We start from the raw sequence: 13921 nt of genomic DNA on the forward strand, positions 1-13921 counted from the left end.
CTTGTGATTGATGAATCTTTACTGCTCCTTGTAGACCTTGTTGAATATTATGCCCCTATTGCTGATTCACATTTATTCTTCTCAAAGCATTACATGTCCATTCTTTGATACTCTCTTGTATAAATTGTAAATGATATAATACATTATGTATATATCATTCCAATAATTATAATTGTAAGGTCAGCTAAAAAACAAGTAAACAAGACATTATTGAGTTGGCCCAATAGTAAATAACTCGGGTTCACTAAACTGACTCGGTGATCTTCTAATACTCAATGTCCATTGTATTACTCGACATTGTCATGCACTCGGTAGAAGTGAAGGCTCGGTCCATACTAATCACTTGATGTAGTTCTAAACTTGATAACCACTAGTGACTCAGTAGATGTAGTGTTACTGGGTAGCTATAGTGTTACTCGATAAGAATTGAATCCTTCATTTACCTTGATTTCACTTGGTAGACACTACACTTTCATCACTCAGTAAACATTACACTTCCATACCTCGGTAAACATTACACTTTCATTACTTGGTAAACATTGCAACTTCCAATGCTTGGTTTACACTGGATTCCCATGACACAATCTGACTGCTTGATAGATACTGAGATGCTCGGTGTAAATTGTGAAGCTCAATATAAAATGTGAAGCTCAGTGAGTGTAGGAAATTGAGTGCTGAGCTTGGTAGCTATACTGATATAGATAAGTGTTGTCACTAATGGCAATAATAACTTAATGCCAAAAATCTCCCCTTTGGCATTAGTGACAAAACACTTATAAGCCAAAACATATGTACATAACCTAACTCAATGAATTTTGGTTTTTTTTTTTTTCAAAATTGATCTTTGTAGAACTCCTACATATACTTTTCTATATATCTACTTGATGACTTATAATGTATATATAAAGATACTTATGTACACATGCTAACTCTATTGAGTGCTAGCTCCCCCTTTCACTTATACTAATAACTCTTCTCATTTATTATGCTAAATCTCTCACCCTTTTTGAAAATAATGCCAAAGGACTACATATATAGTTTATATGACTACACCAAAGTGATATAGAAAATCTTGATGTACCTTAAGGATGGTGGAAAAAGTATTATCCCAAGTCTCTTGCAAAATTTGACAGGTGGAGAGAGCAATTTGAACTTCTACTTACAATTGGATCATGTGATCAACCACTGAGAAGTTCTGATCTTGGATCAATGTTTTGCAATGAGAAATATGTTTCTACATTGTATCCATGATAGGAAGGATCACGTTCTAGATGTCTATTAGTGTATACTGAATCCTTGCTTCCTCTCTCAATAGTTTTGCTTGCACATCTGCTAGATATCTGATTTTGGTGTGATGGGAGGTTGTAGAGGAGGATTCCACCTTTAGCTTGGATGCACTTGATTGCATATCAATATCAATCGTATTTAGCTTATCCTTTATTTCTTTAGTAAAAGCAAAAACATCACAAAGTTTGGCAAAAAGTGATGTTGCATTATTAAAAGAATTTTCAAAATTTCCCAAAAGTGTGGACAATTCAACTTGCTTGATTGCTATCTATTGAGAAATATACTCTAGCACCTTGTCATCAAATTTCCTTTCAGCCTTTTCAATCAGTTTCTCTTGTCCGGAAGGATCTTCATTATATTTTTGTACTACATCTTCTAACTAAATCAAAATGTGTTGAGTGGAATCTACTTCAACACCTATAGCTCGTGTAATTATATCCTTTGCATTCTAAATTATTCTGTACTCCTTATCCCTTTCAGACCTTAACTACTTTTGTGTAGCTTTCATCTCTATGAGTTGACTAGCTAACCTCATCTCTTTAGTGGTAGCAGTGTCAAAGTCAATTTTTGGTATCACTATCTTTGTGTCTAAGTCAATGTCTTCTTCAATTTCCTTTCCAGTGATAAGAAGTTTTAATGGATGCTTTTGTTTGACTTTTATGATTACTAGTTTGACCTTTGGAATAGACATGATAGTGGAGATAGAAGGGCTAGCAGAAAAAAATGGGATAGGACTCAAGGATTGAATGCCAATAGAAGTACTAACTGGATAAAAAACTAAAACAATTCCCAAAAATGGTATCACACTTGGTAGAGTACCCATAGTAGTATTTGAACTAATTAGAGTCAAAGTGGATACAGATAATGCTGATGAAAAAAAAACTGTAGAACTTACTGGAATTGATGAAAACAAAATTGTAGAACTTATTGGTACACTCACTAATGCTGAAGGTGCTAAGGAAGCTGACTCGGTAGCTGAAGAAGTGATAGGTAGCTCGGTAGATAAAGTGCTTGGCACTTTTGTTTCAAATACCTAGAGCTGGGAGGTGGCTGGTGAAGATTGAGCAATTGATGTGGCAATTGTGCTCATAGTCTCACTTGCAAAAGCTGTCTCCGTAGTAGATTTATCAATCTTTGGTGGAGAGCGAGGAAGGGATGTAATAACTACTGCTGCAATTTTTACTGGATCTTCTTCATCTTTTTCTTCCTCAAGTGCTTCTTCCTCCTTGTCTTCTTCCTCTTTTTCTTCCATTAGTGCATGCAACTCTCTTGGTGTAACTGTGATAGATGGAGTGTCATCAAAATCATCATTGTCACTGCTATCATCATCCTTAATTTCAACAGGATCATCTGATGGCTTCCTGAGATGATATGCATCACTCTAAATATCTGTAGCATTTTTGACAACTGATTCAATGTCTTTTAATAATATAAGACAAGTATTGAATCTCTTATTCATTCTTCCTTCATGATCTTTCAATGCCTTTTTGACTTCTACATCTATTAGACTAGGTACTAATTCTTTCAATTTTTGCTCAAATATGTCTTTGATAGTTTGTACCGTGTTTTCCCATTTGAATTTTATTTTTTCAAGAAGCACTATTGGAATTTGAGATGCAAATTTATTAGGAGAGAATTTCCAAGTTCCTAACTTTTCCATGACCAAGTCTTCAATCTCCTTTTTCTCTGCTGAAGTTTGAGTTTCATATTTGAGAGCTTTAAAATTGCTGATGCCTGCTCTAGTCCTTAATTGTTTTAGCCTTTCCTCAAATGTGAGTGGATGTCTGACAAGTACAATTTCTTGCTTACCTTGTCTGGTTCTTCTAGAGAATACTGCAGTTGGCTGCTTCTTAGGTTTGGTGATAAACACCTTCCCTTTCTTCTTTGGCAGTTCCTCTTCTTTTTTAGATTCTTGTTTTTCACCTTCTTCTTCTTTTTCTTCTTCATCCTCTCCTTTACCTTTAGTAAGCATAAGAGGGCCAGATGCAATTTTCAATTTGGCTATCTTCCTCTTTCCTTTGCTTATAGCCTGGGGTAGCTTGATTTCAAGCTCAATTCTAGTCTTGGCTTCATCATAATTGCCAAAGGTAGGAAGCTTAGGATCTACAAGCTCATTCACTAGTGCTTCAATAATGTCCCTAGCTTCATCAATATTTAACTCATAAGGAAGAGGTTTCACCCATGCAACTTGGGGTTTGACTGCCTAAATGTATACCTTATCACAGTCAATCATGAAGCATACATCATCTTTGTAATTTTCAATCAATTTTGGTGGAATTCAGAACCTATTATTCATTCTTTCCTTGAAATCTTCAAAATAATTATCCATAACCTTCTCAAATTTTTCACCCATGTCAGCAATAAACCCATTAATCTGATATAGAATTGGGGTGTCTTTTCTCCATACAACTGAGCCCTTTGATGGAAAGAATTTTTGAACATAGAAAAATAAACAAGTTAACAGGGAGCCAAATTTGCAGGGATTATTCTTTGAGGTCCTTATGCTATCTATATTCTTGTTCAATTGTTTCAACAACAATTTTGATAGGTCAAATTATAGATTTTTCTTCACAATCTTGAATGTCAAATCCACGGCCTCACAGGGCACACTATTCAAATGACTAGAGCTATAAATCTTGTGAGCAATGACATGAATGCCAAACCTTAATTAAACATCAGTAACAGTGCTAACCTTCAAACCTCTACCATCTCATTCAGCTAGGGTTTTCTTTTGTAACTCCTCTCAACCTAGGGTTTTGGTAGATTTGGCTCTGCTGAGTATGGGGAGACTAGTAATATTATGAATCATCTTCTTGGTGATTAACATTGGTTGTTCTAACCATAGTTTCCCATTGTGAACACGACTGAGCATGTACCTGATCCAATTAATTTGGAACCTTCTTGGCATATGCAAGATATGGGTTAATCCTTTGGTCTCTACATGCTTATGCTCGGGTTTTAAAGAGCCATCAACACTCATTTCTCCTAGGGAATTGTCCATTTCTAGGTTTCCAATCTCTTGAATAAAACATTTAAAATGTGTACGAATATTGTTTATGAGGAGTACCTTTGGTGGAATTTTGGATTGAGCTCCATTAGGGTCAAGAGATTTTGCAATGGCCGAAATAGTTTTGAAGTTAGGCACTTTCCATTCTACACCCTTTAGTAGCATCTTTGAACCCTTCTTTGCCCTGCTGCTTCTACTACTCCCAGATGCCATCGCTGCTTAGTAGGTGTAAGAAATTTTTTGAACAAATTCTCTGCTTGAAAATCACTTGAAATTTCTTGGAATTTCCTTAAGTGCACCTGGAAATCTCTTAGCTTTGTAATTACGATGAAGAATGAAATCAAATTCTTCCTTTTTGACAAAATTTTTTGTCATTAATGCTTGGTACGAAAGTAGCTAAGATAAAATAGTGCTTTAAAGGTTGTCATTTATTCACTTGCTCGATGGAAGCTTGCAACTCAGTGATTGAACTAAAATTTAGTTACTCCTGACCTAGCTCAGTTGATTTTGAGACTAACTTTTCTCGGTATGACCTAATTTCTTGTGACCCTTTGTATCTAAAATACTGATTGGATCTTTTGCTCTTTTAAAAAATAAATTTGTAACTACTCTAGATATAGCTTGATGATATAGTTCTAGATCCCCCTTTATGAATCTAATTGGAAATGGTGGAGTCACCCACTTCTTGAGTGACATTGCCATCATTTGAATTGTTTTGCTCGATAGATTTAGGAATCCACTATTGCCTCATCTGCTTTCGAATGTTATCAGCTTTAGCTTTCTTTTCATCTTCAATTCTTCCTATATTCATGCAATTCTTGGCTATATGACTGAGTTCAATGCATGTATGACATCTTACTGTTGTATCTCTTTTTCTCAAGTGATGCCTTGAGCAGTCTTTGCCAATGTGTCCATATTCTCCACAATAATGACATCTGCACTAGGTATTGTAATCCCATCAAAATATTGCCTTAGCAAGTTGTTCAGCTGGATTGAATGATTTTGGTCTGCATTGGAATGCCTTGTGACCATGCTTCTTGCATTTGTGACATTTGCCTTCAAATTTTGGTTTTTCCTTGCATTCATTAGCTTTATGACCATGCTGACTGCAATTGTAGCATTTACCATTGAATTTACCTTTTTCATTGCTCTAACATTTATTTGATGTGTGACTTGACTTACCACAGTGATTGCAAGTAGGTCTTTGATTCCTTTGGGGACTTTTTTTGGAGGTTTCACCTTCTTCCTTATAACCAAGACCAGCTTTACCTTTTTGTCTCTGAAGATTCTACTCACTTTGTTGATTCAATTGAGTCATGTCTATTTGAGATTTCATTATCCTTTCAATGATTTTCTTTTTAGTGATTAAGTCATTTTTCAAACTTTCATTGATTTTTCTTTCAGATCTTAAGTCACTTTGTAAGCTTTCATTGATTTGTCTTTCAGTGATTAAACCATTCCTTAGTCTTTCATTTTTAGATCTCAGATTCATAATTTCTTCATTTTCATTAGATAGTTGATCTATAAGATCTTCATGCTGATTGGATTGATTATTTCTTGCCTCCAAGTCTTCATTTTCCTTGTTTCCTATTCCAAAACTTCACATAACCTGAGTGATTGGATTTCTTGTTCTCTTTTAAGCTTTCTTACTTCTTCTTGTAGAGAGCCATTCTTTGCTAGGAGTACCTTGATTGCCTCATTAGCTTCATCTGAACTGCTTGATACTAAAAGGTCTTCAATCTTTTCTTCAACATATTGATGGTCATTCATTTGTCTTGCAAGTTCCTTCCTTCTTTTCAGGGATTGAGAAAGATGCTCCTTCACTTCTTTGAGTTGAGCCATAGCCATTTCCAGATCTAACTTTTCATTTTCAATTGCCTTGTGAAGTCTAAATATATCCATTGTCCTTGATCTTTTCTCAAGTTGTCAAACTTTATCCTAAGAACCACAATGCTCTGATACCAATTGTTGGAAATATTCAAGATATGATAGGTTACTGAGAGGGGAGGGGTGAATCAGTAACTTCAAAACTTAAAGACAATTCAATACTTTAATCATTTATACTATTCACCATTCATTCATCTAATCTACTACATATATGAGAGATCAAACATCCATAACACATGTACACAATGATTTGGTAAACTAGAAACCTTCCAAATAGAAAGTAAAATTGGGGTGGGGATGATACCCAGAAAACTTCAATACTGTAGTATAAAGTTGGCCTGTTAAGGCTTACATTGACCACTTCTGGTGATCTGTCCAAATAGAAAGTAAAATTGGGGTGGGGATGATACCCAGAAAACTTCAATACTATAGTATAAAGTTGGCCTGTTAAGGCTTACATTGACCACTTCTGGTGATCTGCCCTGTTAGAAGCACAAAGGACTGCTAGGTCCACCTTGTTAGAGGATTGACAAACATACATTGAAGTATGCACTCTGTTAGGAGATTTATACAAAGACTATTAAGTCTACCTTGTTAAAGGATTTATAAAACCGATTCACCTATTAGGATGAAATAGTGGATCTACTTACAAACATGATTGATGATTAGATCCTTGAAGTATAGATCAACTCTTGTGATTGATGAATCTTTACTACTCCTTGTAGACCTTGCTGAATATTTTCCTTTGCTGCTGATTCACATTTATTCTTCTCAAAGAATTACATTTCCATTCCTTGATACTCTCTTGCATACATTGTAAATAATATAATACATTACATATATATCATTCCAATAATTATAATTGATAAGTCAGCTAAAAATCAAGTGAAAAAAACATTATTGAGTTAGCCCAATAGTAAATAACTCGGGTTCACTGACCTAACTTAGTGACCTTTTGATAATCGACATTCACTACATTACTTGGCATCATCATGCACTTGTTAGAAGTGAAGGCTTGGTCCATACTAATCACTCGATGTAGTTTTGAACTCGATAACCACTGGTGACTCAGTAGATGTAGTGTTACTCGGTAGATATAGTGTTACTCGGTAAGAATTGAATCCTTCATTTACCTTGATTTCACTTGGTAGACACTACACTTTCATCACTCAATAAATATTACACTTCCATCACTCAGTAAACATTACACTTTCATTACTCAGTAAAAATTGCAACTTCCAATGCTCAGTTTAGATTGGATTTCCATGACATAGTCTGACTGCTCGATAGATACTGAGATGCTCGGTGTAAATTGTGAAGCTCAGTGTGAACTGTGAAGGTCAGTGAGTGTAGGAAACTAAGTGTTGAGCTTGGTGTATATGAGCAATGTTAGTATGCTAATAGAAACCAAATTTAAATAAAGCTTCTACAAACTAAACAAAATTCATAAACTTCAAGATAGACTAAGATGAGCTCTCAATTAAGAATATGAGCCATTAATGGACTCTCTCAATATGAAGCTCTCTTGTTGAGTAGCTTTGTCTAAATAGATAGGATGTATGCTCAAGCTTTATGCTTCAAAAAGGGCTTCAAATGGAGTTGGAATTTGGGTGTGAGTGTATGGTTTCGATGTAAAATGGCTTCTTAAAATGGCATTATGACTTTATTTCATGGATTGTGTTATTTTGCAAAGGGGAAGGATCCAATTTATGGGCAAGAGGCTTGAGGGATTGAGGGCTGAGATGCAAGGATGGGAAAAAGCTCATGGAGGGCTCAAATTGCATGAGAGGAGAGCACATGGATTGTGCTTCCTTATAGCCAATCAGGGAGTGACACATGTCACAGTGTAAGAGGATGGAGGAAAGGAGAAGGATGAGTCAACAAAGGAGGCTCAAGGGATAAAATCTTCATAAAGACCCTCATAATGGCTTGTAAGAGCAATAAAAGGGCTTGGAAGAGTCATTTATGGCCTAGTGGGCTTCATAAAGTTTTATGGTTGAAATATTTTGAGGGAGATAAGAGGAATTTTGACTTGGGCTTGATTAGGAAGGTTTTAAGGTTGCTTAGGCTTGTGCAAATGATTAGAGGATGGATTAGGATGGTTTAGGATTAGCTTAGGGATAGGCAAGTGGATGGCATTTAATGAGGGTGGGTGAAGGAGGAGATATTTGTTAACTTTGGTGTGGGTTAGTAAGTCTTAACCCATTTTTAGAGAATGTGACAAGGTTAGGAGGGGATTAGGATTAGGTTTAAAGACATCTTTTAGAAGAGTCTAGACTTTGGATGAGGATAAAGACTTTCTAGAATAGTCTAGAATTTCCTAGGATGAGGATGAAGACTTTCTAGAAGAGTCTAGAACTTCTTAGGATGAGGATAAATTAGATTTTTAGGAAATAAATAAAGTTTTATTTATTTCAAGGGTTTGGGTTGAGGAGATATTTATTAAAACTTTTTTAATAAACATGAGGATTAATATTTAATCTTAATTAAATATTTTGAGTTGGGATTAGGGGTAGGAAATGATGGGATTAGCCTTTAATCAAAATTAAAGAAGGATTAGAAGATTTTGGAAGAGGTTAGTGGTCTTAAGGAAATTGGCCAAGTTTTGGGCAAAAAATAATTTTTTTATTTATTTTGGGTTTTTTGGTCAATTTATTAATTAAATAATTAATAAATAAGGAAATAATGTTTAAATAAGATTTAAACATTTTTGGGAGGGATTCCTTAATTAAATATTTTTAATTAAGATAAAGGGATTTAATGGCATAAAAATAAATAAATAAATTAAATAATTAATTAATTAATAAATATTGATGTCATCAGAAATTTTTTAGAAAATAAAAATACTTTATTTTCTAAAGGTTCTTAGGTGTCTACATTTTGCCCCTCTTTGATGTGATGCTGCAAGTGGCATGGCATCAAAGATAAGAAAATAAGATGCCCAAGGCTAGAGCATAAGAGGAGAGAATGGACCGTGAGATGCTCCCTCAAGAAGGCGGCAGGGAGAGAAAGCGAGGCTCGATGGCTTCTTGAAAAGTACAAGAATCTCGGATGAGCAAGGAAACTCAAATTGGCAAAGAGAAGGGGCTGAATTAGCTCAAACTCTCACTATGGGAGAATGATAAAGGAGAATCAGATGCACAAGAGGAAGCAAGCTTAAGACTTTAGGGAAGGTGGAGGATGAAGGAGTAGAGTGCTATAAAAAGGAATCCAGGATAGGGAGATGGATGAGGGGATTATAAAGCTGATGCAATAGGATTTTAAAGAGTCAGATTGGGAGAAGATGGGTTTCAGAGATCCCTAGGACTAGGATTGTGGATCTCGAAAGATGAGGCTTGGTGGATTGATTTGGATTAGTGGATCCCTAAGACTAGGATTGTGGATCCCTAAAGCTAAGAGTGATGATTGATTCTAAGAGATATGATTGCACAAGCTGGGGTAGGAGAGACAGATGTTGGATATGGATGGGGGATAATGGAGATGAAGGAAAACCATTGAAGCTTTTGAGCAGGGGGATACTTCAAAGAGAAGTACCACCATGTAGTTGAGCACTAGATTTGCTATAGGACTATTGGTTAATTGCTAAGGTTATCAAGAACGTCAAGGCCTTTTCACCAACTGTCCAAAGGACTGACGAACTGACTCAAAACAAACATGCAAGGATTGCCCTCGTATCACACATGAATCCTAGAGGAAGTAGTGTGGAAACGACACTGGGTAACCCATAAGCAGAAAAGAAAACAAGCAAAAGACACAATCAAGACCTTACGCTCTGATTGCCCCATTTGCAATACACCATGATATGGAAGATCGTGGAAACCTTGAGGAGGGAATAAGGAGATTTCTTGGAAAAGATATTTCAAGACCCAATAGGGAAGAGTCCAAATCAAAAGAAATCGAAAATCCAAAAGAGAATTGTTTGCCAACAAGATGGGTAGGACGAGGTACTAATGGACCAAGATCAGACATGAGGAAAGCTATATCCTGCAAGGACCTATCGGAGAGCACCTAAGCTGGTGGATTTGGATGAGTGATGCATCTGGCAAGCTGAAATAAGAAAGATAACACTTTGGTGATAGGAAATCTAGCTAAAGGATGCATTGAAATAGCTAACCAAGATGTGCGATGGGTGCAAGATGCTGATCAAGGATGAACTAACATGATCGCTGGATAGATACAATGGTACTATGCTAAAGAGGATGTACAAGCTAATGGACCAAGATATGTTACAAATGTACAAGTTTGTTCATGTTTTGGTTTTTGTGAGATGGAAATGTTTGTGAAGGATGGGATGTCTATAATAGGTGATAGGTGGATAGGTAGATGGTTTGCAAAAAACTTAAGTGAAAATGGAGTTTTGTGTGTGCACGTGATAGTATACAAGCTAGGATACAAGATTATTTACAGGCTAGAATATGGTACAAACTTTGGACACGATTCGGATATACAAGGCATGGTGCAAGATTTACAAGGTATAATACAAGCTTTGGTACAAGATTTTACAAGCTAAGGTACAAGATTTTACAAGCTGTACAGGAGGTATTTACAAGCTCCATTAGATTTTGGATATTTGGTTGGAACACCAAGGGAACAAGAAGGTGTTTTATGGGATGGTGGATGAATGGATGAGGGATAGGATAGTGATAGATAATGGATTAGTCTTAGTACACAAGGTGCCTGAATTACCAGGTTTTCACCAAGGTACCTATCCAAGGCGCTTGAATTGCCAAGTTTTCACCATTGGACACTTATTTCTCTTTACTACTTTTTTTTTGTATTTTTCAAAAGCTGGGTATACCAAGGATCTTCAAGCATAGAACTTCTTGAGATGAATGATGTTAGTAGGATCATTCATAGGCTCCGGAGCCAAAGGAAGCAGTGACAACATAAGGACCAAGCCATGTAGGTTCAAACTTGCCTTTCTTTTCTCGATTTTCTTGGACTTTCATGTTTTCTTTGAGGACCATGTCACCTGGCTGAAAGTGTTATGGAAGCACCTTCTTATTGAAATTCCTTTTGAGACGAGTTTGATAGATGGTGAGATGATCATCGGCTTGTTGTCACTTCTCATCTAAGAGATCTAGCTGGGTGAGCCGAGCTACTCTATATTCTTCATCTGATATTTGCCCTTGCAAAGATATGCGCAAGGAAGGAAGTTCAACCTCTATAGGTAGTACCGCTTTGGCACCATAGACTAGGGAGTATGGTGTTGTGCCTATGGATGTATAGAAGGAAGTTCGATAGGCCCATAGGGCTGGATTTATTTGTAGGTGCCAATCACGGTCGAAATCATTGACAACTTTCTTTAGGATTTTGAGGAGGTTTTTGTTAGTTGCCTCTGCCTGGCCATTACCTTATGTGAAATATGGGCTAGAAAAGTGGTGATTGATGCAGAGGGAAGTGCATAATTCTTCCATGTTGATATTTTCAAAGTTACCTCCATGGTCGGTGAAGATGGTGGATGGGATGCCGAAGCGGCAAACAATGTGGTACAAGATGAACTTGGAGACCTAAACTCCTGTAGCTGAGACTAGGGGGACAGCTTCCACCCATTTAGTGAAATAGTCTGTAGCTGTTATTATCCATTTATGTCCATCAGATGAGAGGGGTGTGATAGTTCCAACTAGATCAAGGCCCCAACAAGTGAAAGGCCAAGGTGGTGCAATAGGCTGTAGATCCTGTGCTGGAGCGTGCACAAGATTTGCATGCTGCTGACATAGGAGACACTTTCTGACAAAGTCACAGGAGTCTTCTTCAATGGTAGGCCATTAGTAGCCTGCTCTAAGGATTTTTTGTGCTAGGACAATACTACTTGTGTGGGCACCACAAAGTCTAGAGTGTACTTCCTTTAACACCATCGTGGCCTTGTTTTAGTCTAAACATCGAGAGAGAGTATCGTGATAACCTCGACGATATAGGGTATTGGCTATGATAATGTAGCGGGATGATTTTTGGATGAGGTTCTGGCATTGGGTACGTGTGAGGTGAGGGGATATGATACCATCGTTAAGGTAAGCGTGAATCTCATGGTACTAAGGGGATTGGGGACCAACCAAGATACAAACACGGTTTGAATCCTCATTTGCATAGGCGGGTGTGAGGAGCTGCTCCACTAAAAACTCATACTATGTAGCTGCTTGGAGAATTTCCAAGAGTGAGCCTATAGTAGCCATAGCATCTGCTGCTTTGTTCTGTATTCGAGGCACTTGTGTAAACTGAAGCCATGTAAAATGTTGTGTTAGCTAATCAACTAGCTCTTTTTAGGGTAAGAGATTTTCATCTTTGGTTTGATATTCATTTAGGGCTTGCTTGATGATGAGCTAAGAATCGCCAAAGATTTGTAGCTCAGCAATGTTCCATTCTACAGCTATCTTTAATCCTGCTATGAGGGCCTCATATTCAGCTATATTGTTGGTGCTAAGGAATTGTAGCTTGAATGCTTTTGGAATTTAATCTCCTTGAGGTGTGACTAACAATATTCCTACCCCTGATCCATGAGATGTGTATGAGCCATCAAAATAAAGTTTCCATGGGGGTTATTCTTCAATTAGATAGATATGCTCATCTGGAAATTCTATGATCAACGGATAAGCATCTATTAGATGTGCATTAGCTAGGCAATCTGCTATAGCTTGCCCTTTGATTTCCTTTCTATCCACATACTGGATGTCAAATTCGCTAAGGAGCATAACCCATTTGGCCAAATGACCTGTAAGTGCTATTCTGGAGAGCATATACTTGAGAAGGTCAATCTTGGAGACTAGTTGGATGGTATGACTTAGCATGTAATGGTGAAGCTTTTGAGTTGAGAAAACAACTGCCAAACAAGCTTTTTCCATAGGAGTGTAATTAAGTTCATAAGCAACTAGGGTTCTACTAATGTAGTAGATGGCTCTTTCTTTGTTGTAGTCATCGAGCTATGCTAGAAGTGCCCCTAGAGCAGTAAGTGTTGTTGATATGTACAAAATCAAGGGATGACCAGGAATTGGTGGAACCAAGATAGGGGGATTGATGAGATACTGCTTGAGATGGTCGAAGCTGCACTGACATAAAGGATGCCACTTAAAGTTCTCATCCTTCTTTAGTAAATGTGAAAATGGTGTACACTTATTTGCAAGCTGGGAGATGAAGCGCCAAATAGATTGAAGCTTTCCCTAAAGAGAACAAAGCTATCGCAGTGTCTGGGGAGGAGGCATGTCTAAGATAGCCTTGACCTTCTTGGGGTCAATCTCTATACCTCGTTTAGAAACTATAAAGCCTAGAAGCTTGCCAGATGTGACCCCAAAGACACATTTCTTGGGATTCAGCATGAGATGATATTTGGCTGACCTATCAAAGACTTTCTCCAGGTTAGCAAGATGATCCATGAAGGTATGAGACTTGACCAAGATATCATCCACATAACCCTCCAAAATGCTATGGATGAGATCATGAAAAATGGTTGTCATAGCTCTTTGATAGGTAGCCCCAGCATTCTTTAGGCCAAAAGGCATCATGTTGTAACAAAAGGTTCCTGAAGGGGTAGTGAATGTTGTCTTATGCTGATCCTCTTCTACAATCTTGATTTGATTATACCCAAAAAATCCATCCATGAGGGACAAAATTTCATATACAGTTGTAAGATCTACAATCATATATATGTTGGGCAAGGGAAAATCATCTTTTGGACAAGCTTTGTTAAGATCTCTGAAATCAGTGCAGATTCTGATGTCACCAGAAGGCTTAGTGACGGGGACCATA

The sequence above is a fragment of the Cupressus sempervirens genome, chromosome 11 (assembly GCF_028749045.1).
Source record: "Cupressus sempervirens isolate cs-2001-9-10 chromosome 11, ASM2874904v1, whole genome shotgun sequence".
In the NCBI taxonomy this organism is placed as follows: domain Eukaryota; kingdom Viridiplantae; phylum Streptophyta; class Pinopsida; order Cupressales; family Cupressaceae; genus Cupressus; species Cupressus sempervirens.